Raw genomic sequence first — 15,203 nt, 5'->3', positions numbered from 1 at the left:
TGGCATAAGGACGCACGCAGATAATCTTCAATTATACACAAATTCGGTCTATCATAATGTGCATTACCTAATGTAAGGAGATATGTTATCAATTTAGTTCATGTGAGCTCTCAACTCCTTAAAAGCAATAATAGAAAAATTAATTTGGTAATCTTGCTATTCACCTGAAGCATTAACCATACATAAGTTCTCCAAAGTATAACTTTTCAAATAATCCACAGTAGTAAGGCAGTTAAGTGAGGAATCACTAGAACATACTGATATACATGTGAGTTTATGATATACATGGAGTTATACATATTGGCTTAAAATTAACATGTATAACAGAACATATATTGGGATTCAAATATATATATATATATACAGTGTTATAATGTAATGTAAAAGGAGTACAAAAATCATATTGTGTCGTCCGAAGCTCGACCACTGTAATTCAAAATGTGGAACCATTTTTTCTTGACAATATGATTATCTCCAAAGACTAAGGCTGAATCCAATCTTTTCCCTTTTTGTAGATCACACCCACTCTTAAAAAAATATAAAAACATAAATATCAAAAAAGAAATAACTTATTAAAATAATAAAATATTCACTGTATTTCAACAAATGTAATTTGAAAACAAACATACCTTTTCAAAGTCACTTATCTTATATTTTTCCTCCAAAAGACTTAGATCATTTGGGGAATTACTATTTATATTTGGTTGTTGCTCCTTTTCGATGGCGACGTTATGTAACTAGATTCATTGATACTAAATTGACAAACATCCTCAGAAACAATACCTTTTTGTATAGCATATTCAACATTCATTGGCAAATATAATGCACCTAACTCATCCACCGTTGCAGAAATATTTGCAAGCATCAACTATAATAAACAAAAAGTCAACAATTTATGATGCTAAGTACATAAATTCTGCATAAAAATTGTATATCAAGCATCATAAATTGAATATTATTATGCATAGAAATGTGTATCATTGTGTTTTAATGTAAATATAAAAATATAACAATTACTTTAACATAACAGAATACTTTAACATACAAATATAAATTTAACAATGTTACCATGTTCCTTGGTTCTCCCAACATGCTGTGGCAATATTGGGATCTACTTCAGAACAACACTCATAAATCCAAATCTGCAATGCAAGTGGTAAATCGCCAAACCTATGAAACTTCTTTACGAATCTAAACTTATTTCTTGTCGAACCAATCAAAGCTTTAAATACAACATTCCCCCATGGAAACTGTTCATATTCCCCACTCTCAGTCAAAAAAAAATCTTGATTACTTACAAAGGATCTTTTATTAATTGTGAAAATAATAAGGTGTATATGAAGTACAATAATTAAATCTTTAGAGCATCATTATCTGACTGTCATCTCTTTGCGCTAAACAATGAATAAGGTCGTCCTTTGATACTCTACCACGATCGAGAAAGTAGGCATCCTTGAGCCTATTTGACCTACTATAAGTTCCTTCATCGTTGACTTCACCAACACACCTTAGACCAGATACAATTGCAAATTCTCTAATACCAATACACAGGGTACTATGATTGATCTTGACGTAAAAATCATCCTCACTATCTTGAACCAACTCCCTTGACATTAAGAACTGTATAACTTGATTCTGTACAACAACAGGAGGCAAATTGAGGAAATAGCCGAAACAAGTTTTCCTAAACATTTGAATCTGCTCATCCGTTAATTTCGACTTTAACCCATCAACAACTCCAACATTGGTATGTGAGATCCAACGAGAACAGGATAATTTTGTATCCAATGCAACATAGAAATCTCATTTCTACATTAAAAAAATATTAATTCTACTAAGCCATATATGTAGACAGTGAATATCATTAAATTCTCCACAACTACACATCTTCAGAAGAATAGTTCTATACATTTTCATAAATCTCACAGCTGATGCATGTTAAAAGAATTCAAATATAAAAGAAAAAATACTAATACTAAATAAAAAAGGTTTAAGAAAAATATATAGTCAAGTATGGGGTTCTATCAATACACAAATATTTTGCATTAAACATGAAAGGAAAAGAAGAAAGTTTAGTTTCAAAATTCACTCTAAACAAGGTTGCAATAAAAACTGATCATTTTCCAATTCCTAGACATTGATATGAAGCTAAAACACAAAAAGTCACTATGTAATCACGATATGAAGCTAACTATGCGAAAGGCGTAACTGTCACGATCCCAAACCAACCCGGCCGCGATGCGCCTATCACAGTACTAGGCCAGCCGATTCAGCACTAATAACATAAAGGTCTTTTGTAAATTCATTTTCTAATCAGATGTGATCACAAATATTTTATTTTAATATGTCAAAATATGCGGAAAACAAATACGCAAATACATCAAACATTGCCCGATCCTGGTATCACGAGTTATGAGCCACTAAAATGCAGTCCAATATTGTCTACTCAATACAAGATAAGACTGAAATATATAATATTAAGGATAGGAAGGAGAAAGGCAGAGCTGCGGATGCCGTGTAGCTACCTTTTGTCTCCGGAAAATACTCTGAAGGAAAAGATCAGCTCTCACTCGGATGCTCTGGCACCTGAATCTGCACACAAGGTGCAGGGAGTAACGTGAGTACGCCAACTCAGTAAGTAACCAAAGTGAATAAAGGCTGAGTGCAGTGATGAGCATTTAAATCATATACATAGTCTAACATAGAATCTCAATAGAAATAACCAAGTCAAATCCATAGTTTAATTTCAAGCATCTCGTAAAAACTCCAGTTTCAATGAAAGTCATTTAAAACATTTGTTCAATATTTTTCAATAGAGGCTCAGTATAAAGGAGAGTGAAAACGGTAATTTCATAACAAGCCCCTTGGGAAAAGAATCACTCATGTATATAGCCCCTTGGGCAAGCCTCTCAGTCACTCGTGACTCAACTCTCATCAATCAACACTCACACTCAGCACTCTCTCTCAATAGATATCTCATAATAATAACCGTTGTTGCATGCAACCCGATCCATGAAAATATATATATAGTCGACTGCGCTCATTGGGGGTATGCAGACTCCGGAGGGGCTCTTGCAGCCCAAGCGCTATATCGCTGCGGCGTGTAGCCCGATCCAACATATTGCTGGGGCGTGCAGCCTGATCCCCCCCCCCACACACACATACATATATATATATATATAATCCTCACATCCGGCCCTCGGCCTCTCTCAGTAATCAACCTCACAGCCACTCGGGCACTTTAGTGAAAAATCAGGGTACTCAGCCCAAACAGTTTTCATATATTTGAAAGTAGAGTAATGAAACTTAATCAAACAATAAACAGGTAAAAATCATTGCTGAGGATATGCTTTCAAATCAAAACAGTGTGAGAATAATACTAAAATACCCCTAAGAGTCCAAACAATATGGCACAAAGTCCCAAACATGGCATGTAGCCTAAGTTAACAGGATCATTTTTAAACACATAGATTTCATGTAGAGTTTATCAAAATATGCAACTCTACAGTTGCCACGAGACGGACCAAGTCATAATCCCTACGAGTGCATGCCCACATGCCCGTCACCTAGCATGTGCATCACCTCATTAATCAAAATAGTATGAAATTCCGGGGTTTCATACCCTCAGGTCTAGATTTACAATCCTTACTTACCTTGAATCGGATGAAAATCTACTCCATAATGCCCTTGACTCTCGACTCGGCATCAAATCACCCCGAATCTATCCAAAATCAGAATCACAACATCAATATATGCCAAAGAACAAAGCCCACGCAAAAATTATCAAATTAACTCAAAAATCCCGAGATCAGTAAAACCCGACTCCCGAGCCCACATCTCGAAATTCGATAAAAATTACATCACTAGAATCCTTATCCTCCCACGAGTTTATACATACCAGGATAATCAAAATCGGACCTCGAATGGCCCCTCAAGTCCCCAATTTAAACTCTCCAATTTCAAGCTCTAATCTCCCAATTTCTTCTTTAATTTCTCACTAATTTCATGATTAAACAATGAAATAATCACCATAAACACAAGATACAAAGTCCAAGTAGATTACCTAACTAAAAACACTTAAATTCTCCCTTGAAATTGAGGTCCCCAAGCTCCAACTCGACCAAAAATGGTGGATAAAACACTGAAATTCGCGAATTGATGCTTATATAGTTTCTGCCCAGTGATTTTTGCACCTGCGGTCTCCAAGTCGTTTCTGCGACACCGCACCTGCGGAAAACTCATCGCAAGTGCGGTTTTTACTTAACCCTGAGAATTCTGCTTCTACGGTCCATACCCGCATTTGTGGTCCCACAAATGCGGCCCATAGTGCGCACTTGAGGCCTTGCCTGAGTTCCCAATCTTTCGCATTCGCATCTGCGGCCCTACTCATGCACCTGCGGCCTTGCACCTGCGGTCCCCAATCCACAGTTGTGGATATGATAGAAGTACCAGCTTCAGCTGCTCCAATTCAAGTCCAATCTTTCCGACAACCTTCTGAATTCATCCCGAGTTCCTCGGGACCTCAACCAAAAATATGAACAAGTCACATACCACCATTAAAACATATTCCAACCTTCGGAACACTTAAAACAATATTAAAACACTGAATCACCCTAGGATTCAAGCCTAAGGATTTCCAAACTCCCGAATTCAACCGATCCAAAAACCTATCAAACCTCATCTGAATGACCTAAAATTTTGCACACATGTCACAAATGACACAACGGACCTACTCCAATTTCTGTAATTCCATTTCGACATCAAGATTTCCACTGCCGACCGGAAAATGCCAAATTTCCAATTTCGCCAATTCAATCCTAAATCTACCACAGACCTCCAAATTACATTCCGAACACACTCCTAAGTCCAAAATCACCTAACGAAACTATACAAACCTTCGGAATTCACATCTGAGAATTTCTACACATAAGTCAACATCTGGTTGACCTTTTCCAACTTAAGCTTCCAAATAAGAGACAAAGTGTCTCATTTCACTCCATGACCATTCCGAACGCAGAACAACCAGTACGATATGATGAAATACTGTCACATCCCGGATTTTTCACCCTCGGGAGTCGTGATAGCGCCTACTCATGAAAGTTAGGCAAACCGAGTATTATAAATTCATTACCCTTTTTATTAAGCATATTCAATAATTCAAAGTAATAATTGATTTTAGCAGCGGAATAAACTAAATAACCAGAAATGCGGAAGATGAAAACTTAATCATTAACCAAACATTTGCTGCATAATCTGAAATACAATACTACCCAGAATTTGGTGTCACAAGTCACGGACTATCTAAGAATACTACAAATAAGGTCTGAATGGAAATACAAAAATTTGTCTCTGAATAAGTAAAAACAGAAAGAGAAATGATAGAAAGAGACACCAAGGCTTGCAGACGTCTGCAGGACTACCTCAAGTTGCCTGAGTGGACTGAAGACAGCACCCTCACTGTGGTCCAAATGCTCCAGTATCGGTATCTGCACACAGTGCAGAGTGTAGTATCAGCACAACTGACCCCATGTACTGGTAAGTGCCTTGCCTGACCTTGGCGAAGTAGAGACGAGGCTAGGACCAGACTACCAAATAAACCTGTGCAGTTAAATCATATATAGCGGAAATAAAAGCAGATAATTACAGCAAAAGTTGGGCGAGGGAAACATGCTTTGGGGAGTAACAGATAATAACAGAATAACAATAGAGAAATGTAAGGAACACCATAAATCATTTACCAGCGAAAGATAAGGAAATAAGAAACAAGTACACATGTAATACCGTTGCAGGCGTGCAACCCGATCCTATTTCATATAATACCATTACAGGCGTGCAACCCGCTCCCATTTCATATAGTATCATTGCAGGAGTGAAACCTGCTCACATTTTATATAGTACCGTTGCAGGCGTGCAACCCTCTCCTATTTCATATAGTACCGTTGCAGGCGTGCAACTCGCTCCCATCATATAGTACCGTTGCAGGCGTGCAATCCGCTCCCTTTTCATTTATCAACACCAATCATGAAAGAATCTTGGCAAGGGAACAATAATATAACAACAACATCCCGACAAGGGAATAATAATATGACAACAACATCCCGGCAAGGGAACAATAATATCACAACAACATCTATGAAGCACGAATAAACCACAGCGGAGTCATAATAATTACAATACAAGACTCACTGGCATACTTGACACCGATGTATAGATACTCGTCACCATGCCTATACGTCGTACTCCACAATTAATACGTAGCAAATAAGACACAACTTCTAATCCCTTAAGCTGAGGTTAGACCAAACACTTATCTCGATGCCACGAGCGCAATTCAATTCTCAACTATCGCTTTACCTCTTGATTCCACCACCAATTCGCTCGTATCTAGCCACAAGTTACTTAACTATATCAATAAATGCTAAATGAATCAATTCCAATGCATGAAAATAGGTTTTTTAAAGTTTTTTCTCAAAAAGTCAAAAATCGCCCCAGGGCCCACATGGTCAAAACCCGAGGTTCAAACCAAAACCTGATTACCCATTCCCCAACTAATCCAAATATACAATTTGTTTTGAAATCGGACCTCAAATCAAGGTCCAATTCCCCAAAATTTGAAAAACCTAGGTTCTACCAGAAACATCCAATTTCCCCCATGAAAACCATTGATTTTAAGTTGAAATCATGAGAGAGGATGTTAAAGATTAATAAAAATAAGTTATAAATGACTTACAATCGATTTGGAAGAGTACTTGTCTTTGAAAAATCGCCCAAGAGTATTTAGGTTTTGAAAAGAGTATAAAAAATGGTTGAAATGCGTCTAAGTTATGATTTTGCAGGTTGTTGATGTCGCAATTGCGACCAGAGTTTGCAATTGCGAACCCCTCAGACTGCTAACTTCGCATTTGCGAACAGGGGTTCGTATTTGCGAACCCTGAGGAATCCAGTCCCCTTCGCATTTGCGACCAAGGCAGCACAGGCCACTATTCGCATTTGCGATACATTGCTCGCATTTGCGACATCGCATTTGTGAGCCAGAAATTCCTAAGTCCTAATTTCACTCCGTGGCTTATCTAAAACTCACCCGTGCCCTCGGGGCTCCAAACCAAACATACAAAATAACCTAAAAACGTCATACGGACTTGCTCGTACAATCAAATCACCAAAATAATATCAACAACTATGAATTTAGCATCAAAATCAAAGAAAATCTCAAGAAATTTCAAAGTTTCAAATTTTACAACTAAGGTTCCGAATCACGTCATATGACCTCTATTTCTTACCAAATTTTACAGGCTCAACTTAAATCACATGTACGACCTGTACCGGGCTCTGGAACCAAAATATGGGCTGGATACCATCAAATTCCAAACACATTTCATTTCCAAAAACTCATATTTATTCCAGAAAATAATTTTCTTTAAAAATTTATTTCTCGGGCTTGGGACCTCGGAATTCGATTCTGGGCATACGCCCAAGTCCCGTATTTTCCTACGGACCCTCTGGGACCATCAAATTACGAGTCCAGGTCCGTTTACCCAAAATGTTGACCGAAGTCAACTTAAATTCATTTTACGAGTAATATTTATCATTTTTCACAGATTTCTACATAATGGCTTTCCGGATACGCGTTGGGATTGTGCATGCAAATCGAGGTGAGATAAAAAGGAGGTTTTAAGGCCTCAAAACATAGAATTTAGTTCTAAAACAGGTGATGACCTGAAAGTTCATCACATTCTCCACCTCTAAAACAACCGTTCATCCTCGAACAAACATAAGAAGGAAGTACCTGAGTCGGAGAAAAGATGGGGATAATGGCTCCGCATATCGGACTCGGACTCCCCGGTCGATGCCTCAGCAGGCTGACCTTTCCACTGAACACGAACAAAAGGGAAACTCTTCGTTCTCAACTGACGAACCTGCCGTTCTAGAATAGTTACCGGCTCCTCCTCAAATGACAAGTTCTTGTCCAACTGGACAGTGCTGAAATCTAACACGTGGGATGGATCGTCGTGATTCTTCCAAAGTATGGACACATGAAACACTGGATGCACGGCTGATAAGCTCGGCGGCAATGCAAGTCTGTAAGCCATCTCTCCCACTCGATCAAGAATCTCAAACGGACCAATGAACCTAGGGCTAAGCTTGCCCTTATTTCCAAATCTCATCACGCTCTTCATAGGTGACACCCGAAGAAACACTCACTCGCCAACCATGAATGTCGCATCACGAACCTTACGGTCGGCGTAACACTTTTGCCTGGACTGAGCTGTACGAAACCTATCATGAATAATCTTGACCTTGTCCAAGGCATCCTATACCACATTCATACCCAACAACCGAGCCTCCCCCAACTCAAACCATCTAACCGGCGACCGACACTGCCTACCATATAAAGCCTCAAAAGGAGTCATCTGGATGCTCGACTGGTAGTTGTTGTTGTAGGCAAACTCCGCTAAAGGCAAAACCTGATCCCACGAGTCTCCAAAGTCAATGACACAAGCTCGGAGCATATCCTCCAAAATATGAATAGTGCGTTTGGACTGCTCGTCTGTCTTAGGATGAAATGTTGTGCTCAACTCACGCTGAATTGCTCTCCAGAAATGTGAGGTAAACTGCGTACCTTGGTCCGAAATGATAGATACGGGCACCCCATGAAGATGAACAATCTCCCGGATATAGATCTCAGCTAACCTCTCAGAAGAATATGAGACTGCCACAGGAATGAAATGTGCTGACTTAGTCAGCCTATCAACAATAACCCACACTGCATTGAACTTCCTCTGAGTCTGTGGGAGTCCAAAAACAAAGTCCATAGTGATACGCCCCCACTTCCACTCGGGAGGCTCAATCCTCTAAAACAAACCACCATGTCTCTAATGCTCGTATTTTACCTGCTCATAATTCAAACACCGAACCACATACGCAATAATATCCTTCTTCCACCAATAATGCTGCCGTAAATCCTGATACATCTTAGTAGTGCCCGGATAAAAAGAATACCGAAAATTATGGGTCTTCTCCAAAATCAACTCTCGGAGTCCATCCACATTAGGCACAGAAACTCGACCATGTAGCCTCAAAAACCCATCTCCTAATGTAATATGCTTGGCACCACCGTGTTGCATCGTGTACCTAAGGACACACAAATAAGGATCATCATACTGTCGATCTCATATACGCTCCAATAAAGAAAAACGAGTGACTGTGCAAGCTAATACATGGCTGGGCTCAGAACATCCAACCTCACGAGCTGATTGGCCAAAACCTGAACACCCAAAGCAAGCGGTCTCTCACCAACTGGAATATACGCAAGACTGCCCAAACTGGCTGACTCCCTACTCAAAGCATCGACCACCACATTGCCCTTCCCCGGATAATATAAGATAGTGATATCATAGTCCTTCAATAGCTCCAACCACCTTCTTTGCCTTAAATTTAGCTCTTTCTACTTGAACAAATACTGAAGACACTTGTGATCCATGAACACCTCACATGACACACCATACAGATAATGCCTCCAAATCTTCAACGCGTGAACAATGGCTGCTAACTCTAAATCATGGACCGGATAGTTCTTCTCATGAATCTTTAATTGACGCGAAGCATAAGCAATGACCTTGTTATCCAGCATCAACACTACACCAAGTACAATACGAGATGCATCATAATAAACTGTATATGGCCCTGAACTTGTGGGAAAAACCAACACCGGCGCCGTAGTCAAAGCTATCTTAAGCTTCTGAAAGATCTCCTCACACTCGTCTGATCACCTGAACTAGGCACCCTTCTGGGTCAACCTGGTCATTGGGGCTACAATAGATGAAAACCCCTCCATAAGCAGACGATAATAGCCTGCCAATCCCAAGAAACTCCGGATCTCTATAGCTGACGTTGGTCTAGGCCAGTTCTCAACTGCTTCTATATTCTTCGGATCTACCCGAATACCCTCTGCTGATTGATCGGAGCCAACCCTACACTACTACAAAGTAGTGAGAGTGGTCGAAGCAGCTTTTACCCGAGATGGTCGGGGTCGAATTCCACAGGGAGCTAGAAATGGGAATTGGGTTTCTATCTAAATTAGAGATGCGTAATTGCTCGTAGTTACTCTTCCAAACATCATTTTTTTTTATATTACTTCTAATTTTATGGTAATAAAATGCTAAATTAAGCTAAGAGTAAGATACTTGAAAGGTTGTCTAAATAGTTAAGGAGGCACTAGCGAAGTGACTTTCTCCTGGGTGGATACTTCATAGGTTCTCGAGTCTAAGGCTAAGTTGTCATGTTGGGGATTACGATATAACCAATGCACTAAACTTCTCGGTAATTTGAGTGATTTTACCTTAATTGACTTTCTCAAGACCAATTGGGTATGATACTTTGTGCAAGCAATTAATGTTCAAGTCGGGTATTGCTATCTCTAGGTTTAACCCTTTAATTGGGGCTATAAATCTCTTGAATACGCCCCAATTCCTTGTTGGACTAATTTTCCTAGACTCAAGTTCCCTTTCTCAAGAACAACCCAAGTCAAATAGGCACAAATTAGCGTTTGAAACCACTAATTCAACATGGAAAATACAAATTAGTCCAAATATCAAACACCCATAGACATTCAAGCCTTAAAACTCAAGACCCATCAAATACCCACACTAGGATTTAACCACAACCCTAGCTAATGGGTCTAGCTACTCATGATAATAGAAGAAAACTGATAAATAGATGGAGAAAAACCCATAAGATTTAATTACAAGCTAATACTCTATGATTGAATGATGAAACTACTCTAAAATTACTCAAATTGGTTAAGAACTACTGTTCACGAGCGCAGCAAAAGTCAGATTACAGCTGTTGACCTAAAATGGAAAAAGAAAGTATTTATACTAGGCCGAATTTTCTGGACAAAACTACCCCGGCGGGGGTACCCCGGATCGGAAGAAATGGAGTGTGGTCGCGGTGAACTTGGACACCGTGGGCCTCATAAAATGCATTTTAATTGTGGTCCGCACAATAAAGGACCGCGGACCGCAGTGGTGTCAACCTCAAAATTCCCAACTCTCTTAAATCCAGCTTTGCGGACCGCACAATTTCGATTGCGGCCGCGGTGAGGCCATTGCGGTCTGCACTAAATGCTTTGCGGCCGCAATGCTTGAGTCTCCGAAATAGCACCTCTCTGAATCTCCTCACTGCGGACCGCACTAAATGGATTGCGGCCGCAGTGGACCTGTTGCACTGTGCTTGGACTTGTTCTTAGTACTTGTGCATGTTTCACTCGTTTTTGAGCTGATTTTGACTAGTTGTCATATTTTTGACAAAACCCTGCAACAAGTACAACATGTAAGCCTTTGGGACTATTTTGTATACATTTTTAATCAAAACTCAAGTAATAAGGAGTATAAAATGAACCATAATAGCTAGTTATCAACTCCCCCAAACTTAAGCTTTTGCTTGTCCAAATTTCACTTTGTTGCTTATCCAAAACTCACCCGAGCCCTAGGGGCTCCAAACCAAACATGCACACTAACCTAAAACCATCATACGGACTTGCTTGTGCAATCAAATCACCAAAATAATATCAACAACTATGAATTTAGCATCAAAATCAAAGAAAATCTCAAGAACTTTCAAAGTTTCAAATTTTACAACTAAGGTTCCAAATCACGTCATATGACCTCTATTTGGTACCAAATTTTATAAGCTCAACTTAAATTATATATACAACCTGTAACGGGCTCCGGAACCAAAATACAGGCTCCATACCATCAAATTCCAAACACATTTCATTTCCAAAAACTCATATTTATTCCGGAAAATAATTTTCTTTAAATATTTATTTCTCTTGGGACCTCGGAATTCGACTCCGGGCATACACCCAAGTCCCATATTTTTCTACGGACCCTCCGGGACCGTCAAATTACGGGTCCAGGTCTGTTTACCCAAAATGTTGACCGAAGTCAACTTAAATTCATTTTACGAGCAATATTTATCATTTTTCACAGATTTCTACATAATGGCTTTCCGGATACACGTAATATGCTTGGCACCACCGTGTTGCATCGTGTCCCTAAGGACACACAAATGAGGATCATCATACTGCCAATATCAGATACGCTCCAATAAAGAAGAATGAGCGACTGTGCAAGCTAATACATGGTTGGGCTCAGAACATCCAATCGTACGAGCTGATTGGCCAAAACCTGAACACCCAAAGCAAGCGGTCTCTCACCAACCGGAATATACGCAAGACTGCCTATACTGGCTGACTCCCTACTCAAAGCATCGGCCACCACATTGGCCTTTCCCGGATGATATAAGATAGTGATATCATAGTCCTTCAATAGCTCCAATCACCTTCTCTGCCTTAAATTTAGCTCTTTCTACTTGAACAAATATTGAAGACTCTTGTGATCCATGAACACCTCACATGACACGCCATACAGATAATGCTTCCAAATCTTCAACGCGTGAACAATGGCTGCTAACTCCAAATCATGGACCGGATAGTTCTTCTCATGAATCTTTAATTGACGTGAAGCATAAGCAATGACCTTGTTATCCTGCATTAACACTGCACCAAGTTCAATACGAGATGCATCACAATAAACTGTATATGGCTTTGAACCTGTAGGCAAAACCAACACTGGTGCCGTAGTCAAAGCTATCTTGAGCTTCTAAAAGCTCGTCTGACCACCTGAACTAGGCACCCTTATGGGTCAACCTGGTCATCGGGGCTGCAACAGATGAAAACCCCTCCACAAACCGACAATAATAGCCTTCCAATCCCAAGAAACTCCGGATCTCTGTAGCTCATACTGGTCTAGGACAGTTCTCAACTGCTTCTATCTTCTTCGGATCTACCCGAATACCCTCTGCTGATTGATCGGAGCGAACCCTACACTACTACAAAGGAGCGAGAGTGGTCGAAGTAGCTTTTACCCGAGATGGTCGGGGTCAAATTCTACAAGGATCTAGAAATGGGAATTGGGTTCCTGTCTAAATTAGAGATGCGTAATTGCTCTTAATTACTCTTCCAAAAATCATTTGTTTTGATATTACTTCTAATTTTGTGCTAATAAAATGCTAAATTAAGCTAAGAGTAAGATACTTGAAAGGTTGTCTAAATAGTTAAGGAGGCACTAGGGAAGTGCCTTCCTCCTAGGTGGATACTTGATAGGTTCTCGAGTCTAAGGCTAGGTTGTCATGTTGGGGATTACAATATAACCAATGCACTAAAATTCTCCGTAATTTTAGTGATTTTGCCCTAATTGACTTTCTCAAGACCAATTGGGTATGATAATTTGTGCAAGCAATTTAGGTTCAAGTCGGGTATTATTATCTCTAGGTTTTACCCTTTAATTGGGCTTATCAATCTCTTGGATATGCCTCAATTCCTTGTTGGACTAATTTTCCTAAACTCAAGTTCTCTTTCTCAAGAAGAACCCAAGTCAAATAGGCACAAACTAGCGTAAGAAACCACTAATTCAATATGGAAAACACAAATTAGTCCAAATATCAAACACTCATAAACATTCAAGCCTTAAAACTCAAAACCCATCAAATACCCACATTAGGGTTGAACCACAACACTAGCTAATGGGTCTAGCTACTCATGATAATAGAAGAAAACTGATAAATAGATGGAAAAAAACCCATAAGATTTAATTACAAGCTAATACTTGAAGATTCAATGATAAAACTACTCTAAAATTACTCAAAATGGTTAAGAACTACTGTTCACGAGCGCAGCTCAAAGTTAGATTACAACTGATGACATAAAAATGGAAAAAGAAAGTATTTATACTATGCTGAATTTTCTGGACAAAAATACCCCTGCGGGGGTACCCCGAACCACAAGAAACGGAGTGCGTCCGCGGTGAGGCTTTTGGCTGCAAATATCTGCTCTCTGAACTTGGCCACCATGGACCGCATAAAATGCACTTTAATTGCGGTCCGCACAAAAAGGACCGCGGACCGCAGTGGTGTCAACCTCAAAATTCCGAACTCTCTGAATTCTAGCTTTGTGGACCGCACAATTTTGATTGCGGCCACGGTGAGGCCATTGCGGTCTGCACTAAATGCTTTGCAGCCGCAATGCTTGAGTCTCCGAAATAGCACTTTCTGAATCTCCTCACTACGGACCGCATAAATAGAGTGCGGCCGCAGTGGACCTGTTTTACTGTGCTTGGATTTGTCCTTGGTACTTGTGCATGTTTCACTCCTTTTTGAGCTGGTTTTGACTAGTTGTCATCTTTTTGACCAAACCCTGCAACAAGTACAACATGTAAGCCTTTGGGACTATTTTGTATACATTTTTAATTAAAACTCAAGTAATAAGGAGTATAAAATGAACCATAATAGCTAGTTATCAACTCCCCCAAACTTAAGCTTTTGCTTGTTCTCAAGCAAACAAAATAAGACCCAACCCTTAAGAGTAAATTCAAGAAAATTCAGCCGACCTAATGTGAGCTCATCTAGCATCAATTGGAACTAACAACTACCCTCAATTCAAATGAATCATTAACAACATTCGACCTTCTAAACACCATGGATTTAGTGAAACACAAGAGCATCAAGAGTTGACTCAACCCATCAAAGACACTCTTTCTACTACTTTGGTCATTATGGAACCCAAACTCATACTCCTCAACTCTCCCAAAGCAAACCTCACTTTTAGATTGTAGCACTCAGAACGAGGATAGTGGAAACATACTCATCTCTCTCAAAGAAAGGTCACAAGTCCGGCTGTAAGTACCATAAGCTTGCCCCTTACGTAAGTCACCACTAATGTAAGCTTCATTCAACTCAAGATCATATAGGTCTTTTGTGGAGATATAGTGAAGGCTTTTGGTTCAGGGTAGGAAGTGTTTGGTCTAAGTAGGTTCCATCTTCCCTTTAGCACTTCAATTTGTTTCATTTTGGATTATATTCACTTGACTTTTTAAGTCATTTAACTTTTTTCTAAGGGGTTAGAGAGACACACTGTCACTCTTTCTTGTTCATTTCAAATCTTTTTCTCCTTTCTAAACTTTCCACACCTTTCATCTCTTTACTTTTATTGAATCCCTTCATTTTTTTCTACATTGATCATTCTTTTTGTCTTTTTGATTTTCTTTCTTTTTCATTGCCTTTCCTTTTCTTCATTTTGTACCTTTTTCCACTTTGTTGCATTCCTCGTCTCTCCCCCCAAACTTTTGTTTTTGCCTTGTGCT

This window comes from Nicotiana sylvestris, chromosome 1 (assembly GCF_000393655.2).
Source record: "Nicotiana sylvestris chromosome 1, ASM39365v2, whole genome shotgun sequence".
NCBI classification, from domain to species: Eukaryota; Viridiplantae; Streptophyta; class Magnoliopsida; order Solanales; family Solanaceae; genus Nicotiana; species Nicotiana sylvestris.
Note: the sequence above shows the minus strand (reverse complement) of the source record.